The sequence below is a fragment of the Amblyraja radiata genome, unplaced genomic scaffold (assembly GCF_010909765.2).
Source record: "Amblyraja radiata isolate CabotCenter1 unplaced genomic scaffold, sAmbRad1.1.pri S35, whole genome shotgun sequence".
Taxonomy (NCBI): domain Eukaryota; kingdom Metazoa; phylum Chordata; class Chondrichthyes; order Rajiformes; family Rajidae; genus Amblyraja; species Amblyraja radiata.
Genome location: NW_022630148.1, coordinates 119,305 through 141,771, shown reverse-complemented (window position 1 = coordinate 141,771; position 22,467 = coordinate 119,305).

Sequence of the window (22,467 nt, the reverse complement as noted above, 5' to 3'; positions counted from 1 at the left end):
ATGAGATAAATCGCCCCGAATCCATCGAGGTGTATTATACATCACAAGGTTACGATCATGTTCTTCTTGTACGTTGCTCAAATTCATGAACAGTCATTACTCTGGTTCGTACACACAGTGCTGGAGTTACTCAGTGGGACAATCGAAATAAACCCGCTGAGTTACTCCAGCACATTGTGTCCCTTTGTGTAAACCAGCATCTGTGGGTCCTTGTGTCTTCATTATGTTATGATCGTTAAGATATTCGATGCTTTGTCCAGCTTTGAGTCTTTCTGTTCAGTATCTGCATGGTGTGCCCATCTGAAACAGATAAGAAACCTGTTCAAACCTGTAGATGGGTGGATGTTTCTGGATATTGGATGGGGCAGGTTTAGAGGGCCAAACACAGGCAGGTATGACTGGTGTAGATGGGGCATGTAGTTCGGCGTTGGTGGGCAAGTTGGACCAAAGGGCTTCTCTTTCTATTCCCCCTTTCCCTGTCTCGCCCTTTCTCCCAATCTTCCTCTCTCGCAGTTTACGTCTGCCTCCATGAATCCATTACCCTCTCTGTCTCTGTCTCTCTCTCTCCTCTCTCTCCCCCTCCTCTCTCTCTCTCTCTCTCTCTCTCTCTCCCGCTCTCCAAGGAATAAATTCCTAGCCTGGCCAGCCACTCCCTGAAGCCGAGGTTCTGCGAGTCCGGGCAACATTCCCGTAAATCTTCGCTGCACCATTTCCAGCTTAACAACACCTTTCCTATAACATGGTGCCCAGAACTGAAAATAATACTCTAAATGAAGAAGGGTCTCGACGCGAAACATTACCTTATGCCATGTTGCCTGCACTGCTGAGTTACTCCATCACTTTTGTGTATATCTTCGGTTTAAACCAGCATCTACAATTTATTTTTGTATGTAATTCTCTAAATGTGGCCTAACCAACCTTACACAAGTGTAACATGCCCTCCCAACGACGATACTCAATACTCTGACTGACGGCCAATGTGCCAAAAGCGTTTTTGACCACCCTTTCTACCAATTTCAAGGAACTGTACCTATACTCCTAGATTTCTCTGCTCTACAACACCCTGACTCTGAATTAAATTATGTTCCTTTGGGAAGGAGACAAGGAGGAATTTATCTAGTCAGAGGGTGGTGAATCTGTGGAATTCATTGCCACAGAACTCTTTGGAGGCCAAGTCAAAGAATATTTATATTTTAGTTCAGATTAGTTTATTTTAGTTTAGTTTAGAGATGTAGCACGGAAACGCGACCCCCGCACACTAACACAATCCCACACACATTCGGGTCAATTTACATTTATACCAATCCAATTAACCTAGAAACTTGTACGTCTATGGAGTGTGGGAGGAAAGCGAAGATCACGGAGAAAACCCACGCTGTCACGGGGAAAACGTCCAAACTCCATACAGACAGCACCCGCAGTCGGGATCGAACCTGCGTCCCTGGCGGCTAGATCAGCCATGATTGAATGGCGAAGTACACTTGATGGACCAAATGGCCTAATTCTGTCCCTATCATGAACTTATGAACCTACATGCCAATAAACTAAACTAAACTAAATTATACCCGGAGATAAGAATGTTTCCAGCAATATAAAATAACCATTGTCCTCAGCTTACTGGCATTGACGGCAGTAAACTCATTGGACTTTGTATGTTCTCCAGATATCATTTTTATCCAGTGTTTGATGTTCCCTATTGTGGAAGGTGTAATAAATATCACAAAGATAAACGCACCTGATTTCTCTTTGCAGCTGGCAATTGCGTACACGAGCCTGCAGCTTTTCGACTGTGAATTCATTCCTTTTGTGCTTGTCCTGATCGCAGTTACTCAGATCCAACAACATCAGTGAACGGTTGGTTTGAACGACGTAGATTAGACTTTCTACGCAGTCGTCTGTAAGTTGGTTGGATTTTAGCCTGCGTTTGAGCGAGAGGAAGATTCAGGAAATGGATACAGTTTCTTCCCGGATGTTATCGGGTAAATGAACTGTCCACTCACCAACTAGACAGCACTCCTGACCTCCCATCTACCTCATTGGAGACCCCTGGAACATCTCAGTACTGGCTTTATCTTGCACTAAACGTTATTCACGGTTTTCCCTTTAAGATATATTAGCCACGATTGAACGGAAGAGTAGACTTGATTGGCCGAATGGCCTTATTCTGTTCCTTTACCTTATGAAATTATAAGACCTGCAGGTTTGGAGGTTAATTGTCTTTGGTAAAATTGTAAATTGGCCCTAGTGTGGAGGATTGTCCTAGTGTACGGGCTAATCGCTGTTTGGCGCGGAGTCTGTGGGCCAACGGACCTGTTTCCACACTATAACTCTAAACTAAACTAGTGTGAATGGGTGATTGGTGGTTGGTGTGGACTTGGTGGGCCGAAGGGCCTGTTTCCATTCTGTATCTCTACATTGAACTGGAGTGAACAATCGATGGTCGGCTTGGAAGTTTAGATCCCATGGGATCCAAAGTCCATTACCATTTGTCATCTATACCAATGAATTGGATGAGAACGCACATGGCAAGATTGGCAAGTTTGCAGATGACACAAAGGCGGGTGGTGTTGTAGATAGTGAAGATGGGTGTCAAAAACTGCAGCAGGACTTTGATCGGTTGTCAGGTGCGCTGAGGAATATTTGATGGAATTTAACACGGAGATGTGTGATAAGTTGCAATTTGGGAAATCGATTATAGGCAGAATCAACACAGTGAATGGTGGGGATGTGGGGACTATTGGAAGAACAGTGGGATCTGAGAGTGCAGGTACATAATTCCCTGAACATGACGTCACGGGAAAAAAGGGAGTGTTGAAGAGCAGAGCAATCTAGGAGAGCAGGTACATCATTTTGTACCTGTCCATGCTCTCCAGAGATGCCGCCTGGCCCGCTGAGTTACTCCAGCACTTTGTACCTGTCCACGTTCTCCACAGAGATGCTGCCTGACCCGCTGAGTTAGTCCAGCACTTTGTGCCTATCTCTATCCACTCGGCTAGATCTCCTTGGATCCCATTACCTTTGTTATATTATTTCCCAATCTTGGAAAATTACCTGAGCACTTTACACTTGCACAGCACGGTTTGTAGATATCGAATTCCCTCCTGTTTTATGCCGCATGAGCTGAGGTCCAGTTCCTCAATGGGTCCACAGCGGATCAATGTCCTCGATAAAACCACACAGTCGAACGTGTTGAGGGAACATTGATTGAATTTTATGGTCCTCATGTGTTCCAATGCCTGGGTGGCAACTTGAGGGTCTCCGAATTCAAACAAGCAGTGCAGTATGTTCAAGAACTTGCCCTGGGCCATCTTTCCGGCCAAGTTGGACAAGCGCGTTTTCACACATTCTTTGATCCAGTCGGCGATGGAAGATGAGGCGTCGGGTGAAATCGAGCCCAATACTCTCTCCAGCCAATTGGTTGACCTCCATGAGGAGAGACCCACCAGAAACCTGGAGAAGATGTTGAATCTGTCATCTGTCGCCGTGTAAATCTCATTTAACAACGTTTTTAGGGACATTCCTGGGGTGTTTCGGCTTTTAACAAGGGCTGCAACAAAGTTCTGGACAATAGGGTACCTGAATTTGTACACAACCCCACGATCATCTTTGCCTGGCACCTCCATCATGAACGCAGATGAGAAATTGGGAAGATGCTGATTCACTTCGTGGGCTTTAAATGCAAAGTGTTTATTTCTGATTTTCTTGTAAGCCTCTTCGCCCAAATTTATCAAACCTTGCCGAGACTTTTGGGCATCGTATCCGCAGGTCAGAAGAAGACTTGTGATGTAGGCGGAGAACACCGGGGTGTTGGCCATGGCCAATATTGGACTTTTTCCAACTTGTGACCACTCGGGCAATGAGGCGAGAACGGAACAAAACAGAGGGTTGACAGACAATGTACCCAATGTATCATTTGCTTCAAGTAGTTGCACCAACTGTTCTGCCTTCGCCTTATCTCCAAAGTGACGGTAGAAATACTCCTTGACTTTTTCCTGAGTAAATCCTGTGAGATAGAAGGTTGGCTTTGCAGGTGTCTCCTGCAGAGCCCCAAATCCCCATGGACGTGTGGTGACCAATATGGAGCACCCTTTGACCAACCTACCCTGAATGAGGCAAGTCAGGATGTCAGGCACAAATTCGTAGGAATGAGGATAGATGCATTGCCCATTTCCCTTGTCATCTGAGAAGATACTGCCTTGTTCAAATTGATCTAAGTCATCAAAGATGAACAATATGGTTTTAGGGTCCTTCCAAATATATTCCAGATGATTTTCCAGATATGGATAAGATTCTAGGACCAGGGTGTTTAAGTTTGTCACACATTTGATGGCTGTTAACATCTGAAGCTTAAAATAAAATATATATTTGAACTGATATATATTCTTGGCGGCCCAATCATGGATTATCTTCTGTATCAGGGTGCTTTTTCCACTCCCGGCTGTTCCCCGCACCAAGATGGTGGAGGTCTCCTCTGTCTCAGCATTGTTGCGTTTCAGTAGTTGATGTGGATCCACATCTTCATCGGTTTTCCCGTCATTTCCAAGGGGCATTCCCTCTGGTGATGCGCCAGTAATCCTCAGGTCAGTGTAGAAGTCTTTAAACAAGCGTGTCCCGGCCGTTTGCCCGTCTCCTGTGTACACAACTTTCGGATTCTTACTCCAATTTCGTAGGAAATCTCTATGGAGATTTTCCGCTTGTTGGGTTCCTAATGAGAAATAATTTGGGATTTGTTCAATGTAGAGTCATACATTGTGTAAACGGGCTCTTTGGCCCAACTAGCCATGCCGCCCAACATGCCCCATCTACGCTAGACTGAGTCATACTGCATGGAAACAGGCCCTTCCGCCCAAACCTGTCCTATCCAGGTACCTGTCTAACGTTTCTTAATTGTTACGATGGTCCCTGCCTCAACCACCTCCTCTGGCAACTCGTTCCATACACCCTTTGTACATTCTCCTGCCTGAGGCCCAGCCTGCTCAAACTCTCCCTAAAGCTCAGATAAATGTGATAATGTGAGGTTATTGGCTTCGGTGGCAAGAACTGGAAGGCAGATTATTACTTGAAGGGTGTCGGGTTAGGAAAAGGAGATGTGCAACGAGACCTGGGTGTGCTTGAACATCAGTAATTGAAAGTAAGCATGTAGATACAACAGACAGAGAAGAAAGCTAATGGCATGTCGGCCTTCATTGCGAGAGGATTTGAGTTTAGGAGCAAGGAGGTAATTGTACAGGGCACTGGCGAGACCGTACCTATAGTACTGTGTGCAATTTCTGTCTCCTAATTTGTGGAAGGACATCATTGCGATTGAGCGAGTGCAGCGGGTTCACATGGTTAACCAGGTTAATTGACGGGATGGCGAGACAGATATATGATGAAAGAATGGGTCGACTGAGATTATATTCACTGGAATTTACAAGGATGAGAGGAGCCTTATAGAAACATATAACATTCTTAAGTGATTAGATAGGCAGGAAAAGTGTACCCGATGTTGGGGGAGTCCTGAACCAGGGGTCCCCGATTAAGACGTATGTCCTCTCGCTCAATTCCCTTACTCTGGGAGATAAATTCTCTGAACCTAAATTCTCTGAACCTAAACGCCAAGTTGAAAACGGCCGAAGGTGCACATCTCTCGGGACAGCCCCCACTCTCCCAAGGCCACCCTCCGCGGCCTGTGGGTCGGGTGGAGCGGATGTGTGGGACAATGTTCATCCCTCCACAGTGAAGTAATGGACGCGGAGGTCTGGCCCAATCGCTGACAAGTCTCGCCCCTCCCCCCCCGGCAAACTATTGGACTTTTCTGTTGAGCGGCTGTCGGTTCATTGACTTTTAGGCGTCTCGCCCTTTCAAACTAGTGTAGAGTCTGTTTTCACCCTGTATCACTCTATGACACTGCTATGTTTCCCAGCATGCGAATGTGTGACGGGGCAGCGACCTGCTGTGATACTTGACCCGTTCGAATATAAATTTGAAGCGACATTGAGTGGAAAAATACTTTTTCACAATTCTGCGGTGAATCTCTGGGAAAAACAAACCTTCAATAGAACCAGGCTCTGTGGACTGATGACCTTGCCTTCGAGAGGTGTCCTGGTTGCCAGTTTGAAAGGGAATTATGTGCTCCTTGTATTTGGAAGGACTTTGCCCAAAAGGATGCTGCTTACTGTTGGTACAAGGCGTTTCATTTGATCCCTCACCTGCAAGAACAATGCCAGTTGAATAAGTAAAATGAAGGTTGCTTTTCGGAGTGGAGACCTGTGACTAGTGGTGTGCCTCAGGGCTCGATGTGCAGCCCATTATTGTTTCTCATCTAGAATAAAGATTTGCATAGAACGTACATGGCAAGATTAGCCTGACTTCAGTGGTTGGTAAGATTTTTGAGTGTATTATAAATTATGAGGTAACAGAGTATTTACAAGAGATTAATTCATGATAATATAGGCCAAAGTCAGCATGTTTTTTGAATGGGAGATCTTGTCTGACAAATCTAATAGAATCCTTTGAGGAAGTAAATAGCAAGAGAGACAAAGGAGAGTCAGTAGATGTTGTTCACCTCGATATTGAGAAAACCTCTGGTAAGGTGCCGCACTAGTGTTTGCTAAAGAAGATGAGAGCCTATGGTGTTAAAAGGAAGACACTAGCAACGATAGCAGGCTGGCTGAACAACAGATTGCTAAGAGTGGGGGTAATAGATCAGGTAGACACACAGAGTCTCTTGCCCAGATTTGGGGAATCTGGAACCAGAGGACATAGATTTATGGTGATGGGGGAAAGATTTAATAGGAACTGAGGCATAACTTTTTCACACTGAGGGTGGTGGGAGTATGGAACAACCTGCCAGAGGAAGCAGTTAACAGGTACATTCGCAACATTTAAGAAACATTTAGACAGGTAGACGTATAGGATGGTTTGGAAGAACATTGTCCAAACACAGGCCGGTAGAAATAGTGTAGACGGGACATGTTGGTCGGTGTGGACATGTTGGGCCGAAGGGCCCGTTTCCACCCAAATTACTGTATTTGGACAGGTACATTAATAGGATGGGTTTAAAGGGACATTGGCCAAATGCGGGCAGGTGGGAGTAGTGTAGATGGGACATGTTGATCGGTATGGACAAATTGGGCTGAAGGGTCTGTGTCAACACTGTATTACTCTGTGACCCTGCTATGTTTTCCTGCAAGCAGATGTGTGACGTGGCAGCGACCTGCTGTGATATTTGACACGTTTGATTTTAATTCTAAGCGAAATTGTGTGGACAAACCTTTTTCACAATTCCTCCGTGAATCACTGGGAGAAAACAAACCTTCAATAGGACCAGACTCTCTGGACTGATGTCCTTGCCTTCGAGCGGTGTCCTGGTTGCCAGTTTGACTGGGAGTGTGTTTTGAGCGCTGATCATTTTCAGAAGTACTTTGGTCCAACTCATCTTTCCTATTGTTGGTACACCCCATTTCATTTGATCCCGAACCTGCAAAGAAACATCCCAATTTAGATAAGTAATAAGCATTTTGCTAGAAGCAATAAATGCGTACACTATTTTCTAATTGGGGAGAAAATTCTGAATTTAGAAGTGCAAAGGAAGTTGGAAGAGCTGGTGCAGGATTCCAAATTTTTTTTAACTTCGATTCGGTAGTCAGGAAGTCAAATGCAATTCCAGCAGTTGACTTGAATACAAAAACAGGGATGTAATACTGTGTCTCTAGAAAGCGCTTGTAAGACCACATTTGAAATATTGTGAGCAATTTTATCCCGCATATCTAAGGGAAAATGTGCTACCGCTGGAGAAGATCCACAGGAAGATGAGAGTCTATGGTGTTAAAAGGAAGACACTAGCAAGGATAGCAGGCTGGCTGGACAACAGATGGCTAAGAGTGGGAATACAGGGGGCTTTTTGTGGTTGGCTAGAAGTGACTAGCGGAGTTCCGCAGGGGGTTGGTGCTGAAGCCGCTGACCTTCATGTTGTATATTAATAATTTGGATCAGGGAATTGAAGGCTTTTTGGCCAAGTTTGCATATGATATGAAGATAGGTCAAGGAGCAGGTAGTGTAGAGAAAGCAGGGACTCTGCAGAACGACAGTGGGCAGAGAATTGGCAGATGGAATATAGTGCAGCAAAGTGTGGGGTCAAGCATTTTAGAATAAGGAATAAGTGTGTAGAGTATTTTCTAAATGAGGAGAAATTTCAGAAATTGGAGGTTAAATGGGGCTTGGGAGAACTGGTGCGGGACTCCCAAAAAGATAATTTGCAAGTCGATTCGGTATTAAGGAAGGCAAATGCAATGGCAGCAGTTATTTTGAGAGACCTTGAATATAAAAACAGGGCTGTGATACTGTGATAAAGCGCTGGTCTGACCACATTGGGAACATTGTGTCAATGTTGGCCACCATATCTGAGGAAGGATGTGCAGTATGTCCAGAGGAGGTACTTTGGATCTGTCTTCACTAAGGAGGACACAAACAATCTTCCTGATATAGTAGTGGCCAGAGGATCTGGGGTGACGGAGGAACTGAAGGAAATCCACATTAGGCAGGAAATGGTGTTGGATAGACTGATGGGACCGAAGGCAGATAAATCCCCAGGGCCTGATGGTCTGCATCCCAGGGTACTTAGGGAAGTGGCTCTAGAAATCGTGGACGCATTGGTGATCATTTTCCAATGTTCTATAGACTCAGGATCAGTTTCTGTGGATTGGAGGGTAGCTAAAGTTATCCCACTTCTTAAGAAAGGCGGGAGAGAGAAAACAGGGAATTATAGACCAGTTACCGCGGTAGTGGGGAAGATGCTGGAGTCAATTATAAAAGATGTGATAGCCGCACATTTGGATAGCAGTAACAGGATCGGTCCGAGTCAGCATGGATTTACGAAGGGGAAATCATGCTTGACTAATCTTCCGTGATTTTTTGAAGATGTAACTAGGAAAATGGACAAGGGAGAGCCAGTGGATGTAGTGTACCTGGACTTTCAGAAAGCATTTGATAAGGTCCCACATAGGAGATTAGTGGGCAAAATGAGGGCACATGGTTTTGGGGGCTGAGTGCTGACATGGATAGAGAAGTGGTTGGCAGACAGGAAACAAAGAGTAGGGATTAGCGGGTCCCTTTCAGAATGGCAGGCAGTGACTAGTGTGGTACCTGAAGGCTCGGTGCTGGGACCACAGCTATTTACAATATACATCAATGATTTGGATGAAGGGATTCAAAGTAACATTAGCAAATTTGCAGATGACACAAAGCTGGGTGGCAGTGTGAACTGTGAGGAGGATGCTATGAGAATGCAGGGTGACTTGGACAGGTTGGGGGAGCGGGCAGATGCAGGGCAGATGAAGTTTAATGCGGATAAGTGTGAGGTTATCCATTTTGGTAGCAAAAACAGGAAGGCAGATTACTATCTGAATGGCGTCAAGTTGGGAAAAGGGGAAGTACAACGGGATCTGGGGGTCCTTGTACATCAGTCTATGAAAGTAAGCATGCAGGTACAGCAGGCAGTGAAGAAAGCCAATGGCATGTTGGACTTTATAACAAGAGGAATATAATATAGGAGCAAGGAGGTCCTTCTGCAGTTGTACAGGGCCCTAGTGAGACCACACCTGGAGTATTGTGTGCAGTTTTGGTCCCCTAATTTGAGGAAGGACATTCTTGCTATTGAGGGAGTGCAGCGTAGGTTTACAAGGTTAATTCCCGGGATGGCGGGACTGTCATATGCTGAGAGAATGGAGCGGCTGGGCTTGTACACTCTGCAGTTTAGAAAGATGAGAGGGGATCTCAGTGAAACATAAGATTCTTAAGGGTTTGGACACGCTAGAGGCAGGAAACATGTTCCTGATGTTGGGGGAATCCAGAAACGGGCCACACACACAGTTTAAGAATAAGGTGCGGCCATTTAGAACGGAGACGAGGAAACACTTTTTCTCACAGAGAGTTGTGAGTTTGTGGAATTCTCTGCCTCAGAGGGCGGTGGAGGCAGGTTTTCTGGATGCTCTCCAGAGAGAGTTAGATAGGGCTCTTAAAGATAGCGGAGTCGGGATATGGGGAGAAGGGAGGAACAGGGTACTGATTGGGGATGATTATGAACTTAAGAACATTAGCAAGAATGTAGATGATAAAAAAGTAGGTTGTATTATAGACAGTAAAGGGCTTGTCCCACCAGCATGCGACTGTATGCGTCAAGCGCGACCAAACCGGAAGAGGGGGCTGCGCGGAGGTTGAGTGATCCCGTACGAGTTGACGTGAAGTTCGAGCGAAGTCTGCGCGTGACGTACGGCGTCAAGACGCTGCGTACGCCCGTCGAGTTGGTGCGTACGGCGTGGAGACGCTGCGGGCCGGCAGGCCGTTGCAGTGCGGAATTTTTGAACACAGTCAGTTTTCGGAGCCCAGCGCGATGTCGGGACCAGCTCCGCACAACTCTATACGGCTCCGGAGATCGAAGTGGGACAGGCCCCGCGAGGCCATATGCAGTCGCATGCTCGTGGGACAGGCCCTTAAGTATAATTGTGAAAAATTGCAGCAGGATCTTGTTCGGTTGGGAGTTTACGATGCAGTTGTATAAGATGTTGGTGAGGCAGCATTTAGAGTATTGTTTTCAGTTCTGGGCACCATGTTATTGGAAAAGATTTTGTCAGCTGAAAATGGAGCAGATAAGGTTTACGAGCATGTTGCCAGGACTCGAGGGCCTGAGATATTTGGAAAGGTTGGGGCAGGGCTGGGACTCTATTCCTTGGATGAGTGGTGATCTTTTGAAGTGTATAAAATCATGAGAGGAATAGATCAGGTAGACACATAGAGTCTCTTGTCCAGAGTAGGGGAATCGAGAACCAGAGGACATACGTTTAGGTGGGGGGGGCGCGCAGACACGGTGGGCCGAAGGGCCTGTTTGCACGCTGTATCTCTAAACTAAACTAGTGTGAATGGGTGATTGATTATCACCGCGGACTCGCTGGCCGATGGACCTGTTGCCGCGCTGTATCTCTCATTTAAACAAGTGCGAACACGTGATCGCTGGTCAACGTGGATTCGGCCCAACTTTCCCATACCGGCCCATATGTCCCATCTACACGAGTTGCACATGCCTGCTTTGGGCCCTCTAATATCACTTTAAACCTGTCTTATCCATGTTCCTGTACAAATATTTCTAATACATTGCGATGTTATTTCTAAAATATTGTGAGTATAAGAGCAGCGATGTTCTACTGCAGTTGTACAGGGTCTTGGTGAGACCACACCTGGAGTATTGCGTACAGTTTTGGTCTCCTAATCTGAGGAAAGACATTCTTGCCATAGAGGGAGTACAGAGAAGGTTCACCAGACTGATTCCTGGGATGTCAGGACTTTCATATGAAGAAAGTCTGGATAGACTCGGCTTGTACTCGCTAGAATTTAGAAGATTGAGGGGGGATCTTATAGAAACGTACAAAATTCTTAAGAGGTTGGACAGGCTAGATGCAGGAAGATTGTTCCTGATGTTGGGGAAGTCCGGAACAAGGGGCACAGTTTAAGGATAAGGGGGAAGTCTTTTAGGACCGAGATGAGAAAATCATTTTTTTTTCACACACAGAGAGTGGTGAATCTATGGAATTATCTGCCACAGAAGGTAGTTGAGGCCACAGTTCATTGGCTATATTTAAGAGGGAGTTGGATGTGGCCCTTGTTGCTAAAGGGATCGGGGGTATGGAGAGAAGGCAGGTACAGGATACTGAGTTGGATGATCAGCCATGATCATATTGAATGGCGGTGCAGGCTCGAAGGGCCGAATGGCGCCTACACTCCTGCACCTATTGTCTATGTTTCTATGATAGTACCTGCCTCAACTACATTCCATACACCTACAACCTTTAAACCTTAAATGATCCATTCCTCCTATAATTGTGTGCACGTCTATGAGATTACCCCTCATCCTCTTACGCTCCCAAGAGTCCCAACCTGCTGAACCTATCCCTGTAGCTCAGACCCTCCTCCTTACAGCATCCTTGTAAGTTTTCTCTGCAATCGCTCCAGATTGACAGCATTTATCCTATAACATGTTGCCCCCAGTCATGTAAATGCGGCCTCACCTATAACATGGTCAACACGATACCGTAATTGCGGCCTCACCAACGTCTTATACAACTGCAACACGACCTCCCAATGCCTATACCCAATACTCTCAATGTTGTAGGCCAAAAGCCTTTTTCACTACCCTATCTACCTGTGACACCATTTTCAATGAACTATGTACCCGCCCTCCTAGACCATCTGCTCCACAAGACCCTCTGTCTATCCGTGACGCCACGTTCAGGGAACTGTGTAACTCCACTCCTCAATCCCTCCGATCTACAACACTCCGCAGAACCTCGACGTTCAATGCAATTCCCGCCATTTGTTTATTTTCTATTTATCCACGGAGCGATGAACCACAATTTGCCAATACCTGCACGTTGAATTTCCTCCATTATCTCTCTGAGTTTAGCATTGCCCTTCTGCATGTCCACAAGTGCTTTCCACACGTTCCTCTGTGTGTTAGCGTCTTTCGAACAGATAAGTTCAAATATTTGACGATTGTTCCATCTATCTTTTTTTGCAGCCTAAATAAAGAATGCAGAATATTAGTTTAGTTTAATTTAGTTTATTAATGTCACGTGTATCGGGGTACAGTGAACAGCTTTTTTGTTGCGTGTTGCCCATTTACCGGGAAGGCTATACATTATTACAATCAAACCGTTCACTGCATACAGATACAAAGTGAATAACCTTTAGTTCAAGATAAAGTCAGTCAGATGAAAGATTATCAGAGGGTCTCGAACGAGGTAGATGGGAGGACAGGGCCGCTCTCCCGTTGTTGAAAGGGCGGTGCAGTTGCCTGGTATCAGCTGGGAAGAACCTGTCCCTGAATCTGGAGGTATCCATTTTCACAATTCTGTAACTCTTGCCTGATGGGAGAGGGGAGAAGAGGGAGTGACCGGGATGAGACTGGTCCTTCATTATGCTGCTGGCCTTTCCGAGGCAGCATGAGCTATAAATGGAGTAAATAGTACGGAGGTTGGCTTATGTGATGGTCTGGGCTGCATCAACAACTCTGCAAATTCTTGCGAGTCATGGATGGATTTGTCCCCAAACTGTGATGTGATGCATCCCGATAAAATACTCTCTACACCGCATCTGTGGAAGTTGGTAGCGTTGTTGGGGGCATGCTGAACTTCGTAAGCCTTCTAATGAAGTAGACTGTCACACGTTAAGGAAGCCTTGTGGTTAATTACATTTGACCACATGGCAGAGTTCCACAAGACCTATTGTAGAATAATCAGCTACAGGCCCAAAATTATTCGTTTTGTTTAGTTTTGTTTAGATCAGAGATACGGCGCGGAAACAGGCCCTTCGGTCCACCAATGATCCCCGCACCTAATACTATCCTACACACTCGAGGGACACTTTACATTTATACCAAGTCAATTAACCGACATATCTGTATGTCTTTGGAGTATGGGAGCATGAGAGGGAATGGACAATCTCAGAGACAACCCACAGAGGGAAGAACGTGCAAACTGGCTGGACAACAGATGACTAACCCACGACCAAGGAAGAACTAAGGGAAGGACTCGATCTTTATTTCACCTTCCATCACAGTGAGGAATGTGGAGGAGTCATTGTGGAGGATGTTCATGTTAAAATGTGTTTTTGAGTGACCTGTTGCTTTTAATTGTATGACTGACCTGGCCAATGAAATTCATCGTTTGTTGCAAAACATACTTGGCGAATAAAATCTGATTCTGATTCTTTGGGACGTGGGAGAAAACCAGAGCACCAGAAAAAACCCAGGCGATCACGCGAGAACGTACAAACAATGTACAGACAGCACACGTTGTCAGAATCGAACCCGGGTCTCTGCGGACGTGAGATAGGAGCTCTACCGCTGCGCCACTCTGCGGCCTGTAATGCTAATGGTTGGTGCTACGGTCAAGTGTAAAAATTCTGAGGAAGTTGGTGGGTGTGGAGTTGTGGCAGGTTTAGTTTTGTTTAGTTTAAATCAGTTTAGTTTAGTTTAGTTTGGTTTAGTTTATTGTTGCCGTGTGTACCGAGGTACAGCGAAAAGCTTTTCTGTTGCGTGCTATCCAGTCAATGGAAAGACTATACAAGTTTACAATGATGATATATGATTTGATGATACAAAAGTTAGTGGTTTTACAGATAGTAAAAATATTGCAGCAGGGTCTGAATCGATTGGCCGGGTGTGTTGATGGAAGTTAATGCAGAAAAGTGCGACATGTTGCATTTTGGGATGTCGGACAAGGGCAGGACCTTCACAGTAAATTGTAGGCCTCTGGGTAGTGTTGTAGTACACGGGGATCTAGTAGTACAGGTGCATGGTTCCTTGAAGGTCGAGTCGCAGATAGATAAGATGGTCAATAAGGCTTTTGGCACTTTGGCCTTCATCGGTCAAAGTATTGAATATAGAAGTTGGGAGGTCACGTTGCAGTTGGAGAAGACGTTGGTGAGACCATATTTAGAATATTGGATTCAGTTCTGGGCACCATGTTATGGGAAAGACATTGTCAAGCTTGAAAGAGTTCAGAAACTATTTGCGAGGATGTTGCCGGAACTAGAGGGCGTGAGCGTGAGGTTGAGTAGGCTGGGTCTCTATTCCATGGAGCGCAGGGGGGATGAGGGGAGACCTGATAGAGGTATACAAAATCATGAGAGTAATAGATTGTGTAGATGCACAGAGTCTTTTGCCCAGAGTTGTGTAATCGAGGACCAGAGGACATATGTTCAAGGCGAAGGGGGAAAGATATAATAGGAATCCGAGGGGTAACTTTTTCACACTGAGGGTGTAGCGTGTATGGAACAAGCTGCCAGAAAAGGTAGGTGAGGCTGAGACTATCACATTGTTTAAGAAACAGTTAGGCAGGTACATGTTTGGTGCAAGTTAAAGCCCAATTGAAGATAGGCAGAGGGTCTCCAATGAGGTAGCTGAGAGGTCAGGGCCGATCTCTAGTTGGCGAGAGGCTGGTCCATTTGTCTGTTAACAGCTGAGAAGAAACTGTCGCTGAATTTGGAGGCGTGTGTTTTCACACTTCTGTACCTCTTCTCCGATGGGAGAGGGAAGCGGGAGTGACTGGGATGAGACTGGTCCCTGGTTGTGCTGGTGGCCTTGCCGAGGTAGCATGGTGTAGATGGAGTGGATGGAAGGGAGGTTGGATTGTGTGATGCTGGGCTGTGTCCGCACGTCTCTGCAATTCATTGTGGTCTTGGATGGAGCTGTTCCCAAAACGTGCTGTGATGCATCCAGATAAAATGTTTTTATGGCGCATCTGTAGAAGAGGGTGAGTTGTTGGGGGACATGTCGAACATTCTATGCCTTGCTAGGAAGTAGAGGCGTTGGTGGGCTTTCCTGGCATGTATTCTGACAGCAAGACTCCATGGGCCGAAAGAGTTAATTCTGCTGCAATAACTTATGAATATTTAACCAATGATCATTATACCTCGAATTTGTCTGCACTGATGACCTTGTTCGCCACTAACATCCAAAGCTGGGCATTGCTCTTATTTCCAATGGCATCTTCCAATCTTTGTCTATACTTCTTTGTGATTCGAAGAAGTTCTTCATCGGTGCAAAGTGCCAACGTTTTGCTTATTTTAGCTTCAGAAGAAATTAAACATATCAATGTATATACATTACTATCCACACCCATCCATATTCTCCGGAGATGCTGCCTGACCCGCTGAGTTACTTCAGCGCTTTGTTCCTGTCCCTGTTTTTAGTTAAATTTAGAGATACAGCGCGGAAACAGGCCCTTCGGCCCACCGAGTCCGCAGCGACCAATGATCCTTGCATATTAACATGAACAATTTACACATACACCAAGCCAATTAACCTACATACTTCTATGTCTCTGGAGTGTGGGAGGAAACCGAATATATTGGGGGTAAACCCACGCGGTCACGGGGAAAACGTTCAAATTGCGTACAGACAGGACCCGTAGATTACCGGCGCTGTAAGGCAGCGACTACCACTGAGCCAGCGTGACGGCCCTCCAGTGAAGCTGCCTGACCCCGTCAAACACTCATCATACATCAAGCCAATCATCCCAGGGATTATTGTAGGCCAAAAGCCTTTTTCACCACCCTATCTACCTGTGAAACCATTTTCAGTGAACTATGTACCCACCCTCCTAGACCATCTGCTCCACAAGACCCTCTGTCTATCCGTGACGCCACGTTCAGGGAACTGTGTAACTCCACTCCTCAATCCCTCCGATCTACAACACTCCGCAGAACCTCGACGTTCAATGCAATTCCCGCCATTTGTTTATTTTCTATTTATCCACGGAGCGATGAACCACAATTTGCCAATACCTGAACGTTGAATTTCCTCCATTATCTCTCTGAGTTTAGCATTGCCCTTCTGCATGTCCACAAGTGCTTTCCACATGTTCCTCTGTGTGTTAGCGTCTTTCGAACAGATAAGTTCAAATATTTGACGATTTTTCCATCTATCTTTTTTTGCAGCCTAAATAAAGAATGCAGAATATTAGTTTAGTTTAGTTTAGTTTATTAATGTCACGTGTATCGGGGTACAGTGAACAGCTTTTTTGTTGCGTGTTGCCCATTTACCGGAAAGGCTATACATTATTACAATCAAACCGTCCACTGCATACAGATACAAAGTGAATAACCTTTAGTTCAAGATAAAGTCAGTCAGATGAAAGATTATCAGAGGGTCTCGAACGAGGTAGATGGGAGGACAGGGCCGCTCTCCCGTTGTTGAAAGGGCGGTGCAGTTGCCTGGTATCAGCTGGGAAGAACCTGTCCCTGAATCTGGAGGTATCCATTTTCACACTTCTGTAACTCTTGCCTGATGGGAGAGGGGAGAAGAGGGAGTGACCGGGGTGAGACTGGTCCTTCATTATGCTGCTAAAGATTTAATAGGAATCCGAGGGGTAACTTTTTCACACTGAGGGTGTAGCGTGTATGGAACAAGCTGCCAGAAAAGGTAGGTGAGGCAGAGCCTATCACATTGTTTAAGAAACAGTTAGGCAGGTACATGTTTGGTGCAAGTTAAAGCCCAATTGAAGATAGGCATAGGGTCTCCAATGAGGTAGCTGAGAGGTCAGGGCCGATCTCTAGTTGGCGAGAGGCTAGTCCATTTGTCTGTTAACAGCTGAGAAGAAACTGTCGCTGAATTTGGAGGCGTGTGTTTTCACACTTCTGTACCTCTTCTCCGATGGGAGAGGGAAGCGGGAGTGACTGGGATGAGATTGGTCCCTGGTTGTGCTGGTGGCCTTGCCGAGGTAGCATGGTGTAGATGGAGTGGATGGAAGGGAGGTTGGTTTGTGTGATGCTGGGCTGTGTCCGCACGTCTCTGCAATTCATTGTGGTCTTGGATGGAGCTGTTCCCAAAACGTGCTGTGACGCATCCAGATAAAATGTTTTTATGGCGCATCTGTAGAAGTGGGTGAGTTGTTGGGGGACATGTCGAACATTCTATGCCTTGCTAGGAAGTAGAGGCGTTGGTGGGCTTTCCTGGCATGTATTCTGACAGCAAGACTCCATGGGCCGAAAGAGTTAATTCTGCTGCAATAACTTATGAATATTTAACCAATGATCATTATACCTCGAATTCGTCTGCACTGATGACGTTGTTCGCCTTTAACTTGCAAAGCAGGTCATTGCTCTTATTTCCAATGGCATCTTCCAATCTTTGGCCATACATCTTTGTGATTCGAAGAAGTTCTTCATCGGTGCAAAGTGCCAACGTTTTGCTTATTTTAGCTTCAGAAGAAATTAAACATGTCAATGTATATACATTACTATCCACACCCATCCATATTCTTCGGAGATGCTGCCTGACCCGCTGAGTTACTTCAGCGCTTTGTACCTGTCCCTGTTTTTAGTTAAATTTAGAGATACAGCACGGAAACAGGCCCTTCGGCCCACCGAGTCCGCAGCGACCAATGATCCTTGCATATTAACATGAACAATTTACACATACACCAAGCCAATTAACCTACATACCTCTATGTCTCTGGAGTGTGGGAGGAAACCGAATATATTGGGGGTAAACCCACGCGGTCACGGGGAAAACGTTCAAATTGCGTACAGACAGGACCCGTAGATTTCCGCGCTGTAAGGTAGCGACTGTACCTCTGAGCCAGTGTGACGGCCCTCCAGTGAAGCTGCCTGACCCCGCCAAACACTCATCATACATCAAGCCAATCATCCCAGGGATTATTGTAGGACAAAAGCCTTTTTAACCACCGTATCTACCTGTGACACCATTTTCAGTGAACTATGTACCCGCCCTCCTAGACCATCTGCTCCACAAGACCCTCTGTCTATCCGTGACGCCACGTTCAGGGAACTGTGTAACTCCACTCCTCAATCCCTCCGATCTACAACACTCCGCAGAACCTCGACGTTCAATGCAATTCCCGCCATTTGTTTATTTTCTATTTATCCACGGAGCGATGAACCACAATTTGCCAATACCTGAACATTGAATTTCCTCCATTATCTCTCTGAGTTTAGCATTGCCCTTCTGCATGTCCACAAGTGCTTTCCACACGTTCCTCTGTGTGTTAGCGTCTTTCGAACAGGTAAGTTCAAATATTTGACGATTGTGCCATCTATCTTTTTTTGCAGCCTAAATAAAGCATGCAGAATATTAGTTTAGTTTAGTTTAGTTTATTAATGTCACGTGTATCGGGGTACAGTGAACAGCTTTTTTGTTGCGTGTTGCCCATTTACCGGAAAGGCTATACATTATTACAATCAAACCGTCCACTGCATACAGATACAAAGTGAATAACCTTTAGTTCAAGATAAAGTCAGTCAGATGAAAGATTATCAGAGGGTCTCGAACGAGGTAGATGGGAGGACAGGGCCGCTCTCCCGTTGTTGAAAGGGCGGTGCAGTTGCCTGGTATCAGCTGGGAAGAACCTGTCCCTGAATCTGGAGGTATCCATTTTCACACTTCTGTAACTCTTGCCTGATGGGAGAGGGGAGAAGAGGGAGTGACCGGGGTGAGACTGGTCCTTCATTATGCTGCTAAAGATTTAATAGGAATCCGAGGGGTAACTTTTTCACACTGAGGGTGTAGCGTGTATGGAACAAGCTGCCAGAAAAGGTAGGTGAGGCTGAGCCTATCACATTGTTTAAGAAACAGTTAGGCAGGTACATGTTTGGTGCAAGTTAAAGCCCAATTGAAGATAGGCAGAGGGTCTCCAATGAGGTAGCTGAGAGGTCAGGGCCGATCTCTAGTTGGCGAGAGGCTAGTCCATTTGTCTGTTAACAGCTGAGAAGAAACTGTCGCTGAATTTGGAGGCGTGTGTTTTCACACTTCTGTACCTCTTCTCCGATGGGAGAGGGAAGCGGGAGTGACTGGGATGAGACTGGTCCCTGGTTGTGCTGGTGGCCTTGCCGAGGTAGCATGGTGTAGATGGAGTGGATGGAAGGGAGGTTGGTTTGTGTGATGCTGGGATGTGTCCGCACGTCTCTGCAATTCATTGTGGTCTTGGATGGAGCTGTTCCCAAAACGTGCTGTGATGCATCCAGATAAAATGTTTTTATGGCGCATCTGTAGAAGTGGGTGAGTTGTTGGGGGACATGTCGAACATTCTATGCCTTGCTAGGAAGTAGAGGCGTTGGTGGGCTTTCCTGGCATGTATTCTGACAGCAAGACTCCATGGGCCGAAAGAGTTAATTCTGCTGCAATAACTTATGAATATTTAACCAATGATCATTATACCTCGAATTCGTCTGCACTGATGACGTTGTTCGCCTTTAACTTGCAAAGCAGGTCATTGCTCTTATTTCCAATGGCATCTACCAATCTTTGTCTATACTTCTTTGTGATTCGAAGAAGTTCTTCATCGGTGCAAAGTGCCAACGTTTTGCTTATTTTAGCTTCAGAAGAAATTAAACATATCAATGTATATACATTACTATCCACACTCATCCATATTCTCCGGAGATGCTGCCTGACCCGCTGAGTTACTTCAGCGCTTTGTTCCTGTCCCTGTTTTTAGTTAAATTTAGAGATACAGCGCGGAAACAGGCCCTTCGGCCCACCGAGTCCGCAGTGACCAATGATCCTTGCATATTAACATGAACAATTTACACATACACCAAGCCAATTAACCTACATACCTCTATGTCTCTGGAGTGTGGGAGGAAACCGAATATATTGGGGGTAAACCCACGCGGTCACGGGGAAAACGTTCAAATTGCGTACAGACAGGACCCGTAGATTACCGGCGCTGTAAGGCAGCGACTACCACTGAGCCAGCGTGACGGCCCTCCAGTGAAGCTGCCTGACCCCGTCAAACACTCATCATACATCAAGCCAATCATCCCAGGGATTATTCTCGTAAACATCCTCTGGACCCTCTCCAACGCCAGCCCATCCTTCATCGTCTCCTTACTAAACGCAAGTCCTTTTCACCTCTTTTCTTAGACTCTTGTCCAACACTCCCCACTAACGGAAACATCCTCCCCACACCCACTCTATGCAGGCCTTTCACTAGTCCGTAAGATTCAGTGAGGTCTCCCTTTGTCTTTCTAAACCACAACGACAAGAGACCCAGAGCCGTCAAACGCGCGTGATATGTTAACCCAGTCATACGCAGAATCATTCTCATAAGCCTCCTCTGCACCCTCTCCAATGCCAGCGAATCATTCCCCATCTCCTTTGTAAAGGTACGTCCTTTCATTCTCACCTGTTTGGGTGCCCATTTCTTCAATCTTGGACAGAACTTGTCTCCGAGTAGAATTAACTTTAAACACCAGCTCTCCTCTCTTTCCACAGTGAGACGTGCTCTACTCTCCGCACTGTCTCTGTACTTTGTTCCCAGAGTGTCTCAATGATCACTATTGTACAACATTCTAGCCTCACCCCGGGCAAAGATCACGTACACTTCAGAATGGGCGTTGCATTCTCCTTATCAATCACATAAAGATCTAAACCTTTGCTACCATTTCTGCACCCCCATCTCAATCACCTTCCATACTTGCTGATACTGAAACTGCTTTGCCCGGGAAGGATTGAGGGCCCTGAAGTAGAGATGGTCGAAAGATTCACTTTCCTCGGAGTAAATACCAACCACCAACTTGTCCTGGACCAGCCACATTGAAGAAATGGCCGAGATAGCACCCCAATGCCTCTACTTCCTTCCAAGGCTTAGGAAGTCTGGCTTATCCCCAAAATCTCTCATCCACTTCAAGATTGATCCCTGGGATGGCGGGACTGTCATATGAGGGAAGATTGAAAAGACTAGGCTTGTATTCACTGGAGTTTAGAAGGATGAGGGGGAGGGATCTTATAGAAACATATAAAATTATAAAAGGACTGGATAAGTTAGATGCAGGAAAAATGTTCCCAATGTTGGGCGAGTCCAGAACCAGGGGCCACACTCTTAGAATAAAGGGGAGGTCATTTAAGGCTGAGATGAGAAAAAACTTTTCCACCCAGAGAGTTGTGAATTTGTGGAATTCCCTGCCACAGATGGCAGTGGAGGCCAAGTCTCTGGATGGATTTAAGAGAGAGTTAGATGGAGCTCTGGGGGCTAGTGGAGTCAAGGGATATGGGGAGAAGGCAGGCACGAGTTATTGATTGGGGATGATCAGCCATGATCGCAATGAATGGCAGTGCTGGCTCGAAGGGCCGAATGGCCTCCTCCTGCACCTATTTTCTATGACTGCGCTGTATATTGATTTTAGAAAAAACGCTACCATATATAGCTGTGATTTTTTTGGCCATCTTACTCACAGTCCTCCTCCGCTGAGGTAGCCCCGAAGATTTTTTCGATTGATGAATAATAAAAAAGTTATGAGTGTTTAAAAATTATGGAGATCAGCTGATTGGTCCTCTCGCCTGTCAATCACCACGATGAAGGTAACGCCCCTTCTGGGGGAAAGGACTATAAAACCCCGGATGTTAGTGAGTCACTCTGGAAGATCGCGAGGGAGAGTCTCGACTGTGATTTTAAGCTGTGAATCAACTGAACTGGGAGTCTGCAATGCTATGAAATAGGATTTGCTGGCCTGCACTCTTTGAAATGCTATGACTGGATTTGCTGGCCTGCACGCGGCTTCAAATGCTATGAGATTGGATTTGCTGGCCTGAACTCGGATTGAAATGCTATGAGATTGGATTTGCAGGCCTGCACTATGATTGAAATGCAATGAAATTGGATTTGCTGGCCTGCACTCTGCTTGAAATGCCATGAAATTGGATTTGCTGGCCTGTACTTGTCTTGAAATGATACGAAATTGGATTTGCTGTCCTGCAATATGCTTGAAATGCTATGTAATTGGATTTGCTTGCCTGCACTCTGCTTGAAACGCTATGAAATTGGATTTGCTGGCCTGCACTCTGCTTGATATTCTATGAAATTGAATTTGCTGGCCTGCACTCTGCTTCAAATAGAATTTCAACGAACAGGCCTGAGTGAACGGCCAGCCCTGTGTGACTGATCTGCCAGCCCACAAGCCCTGAGTAACAGC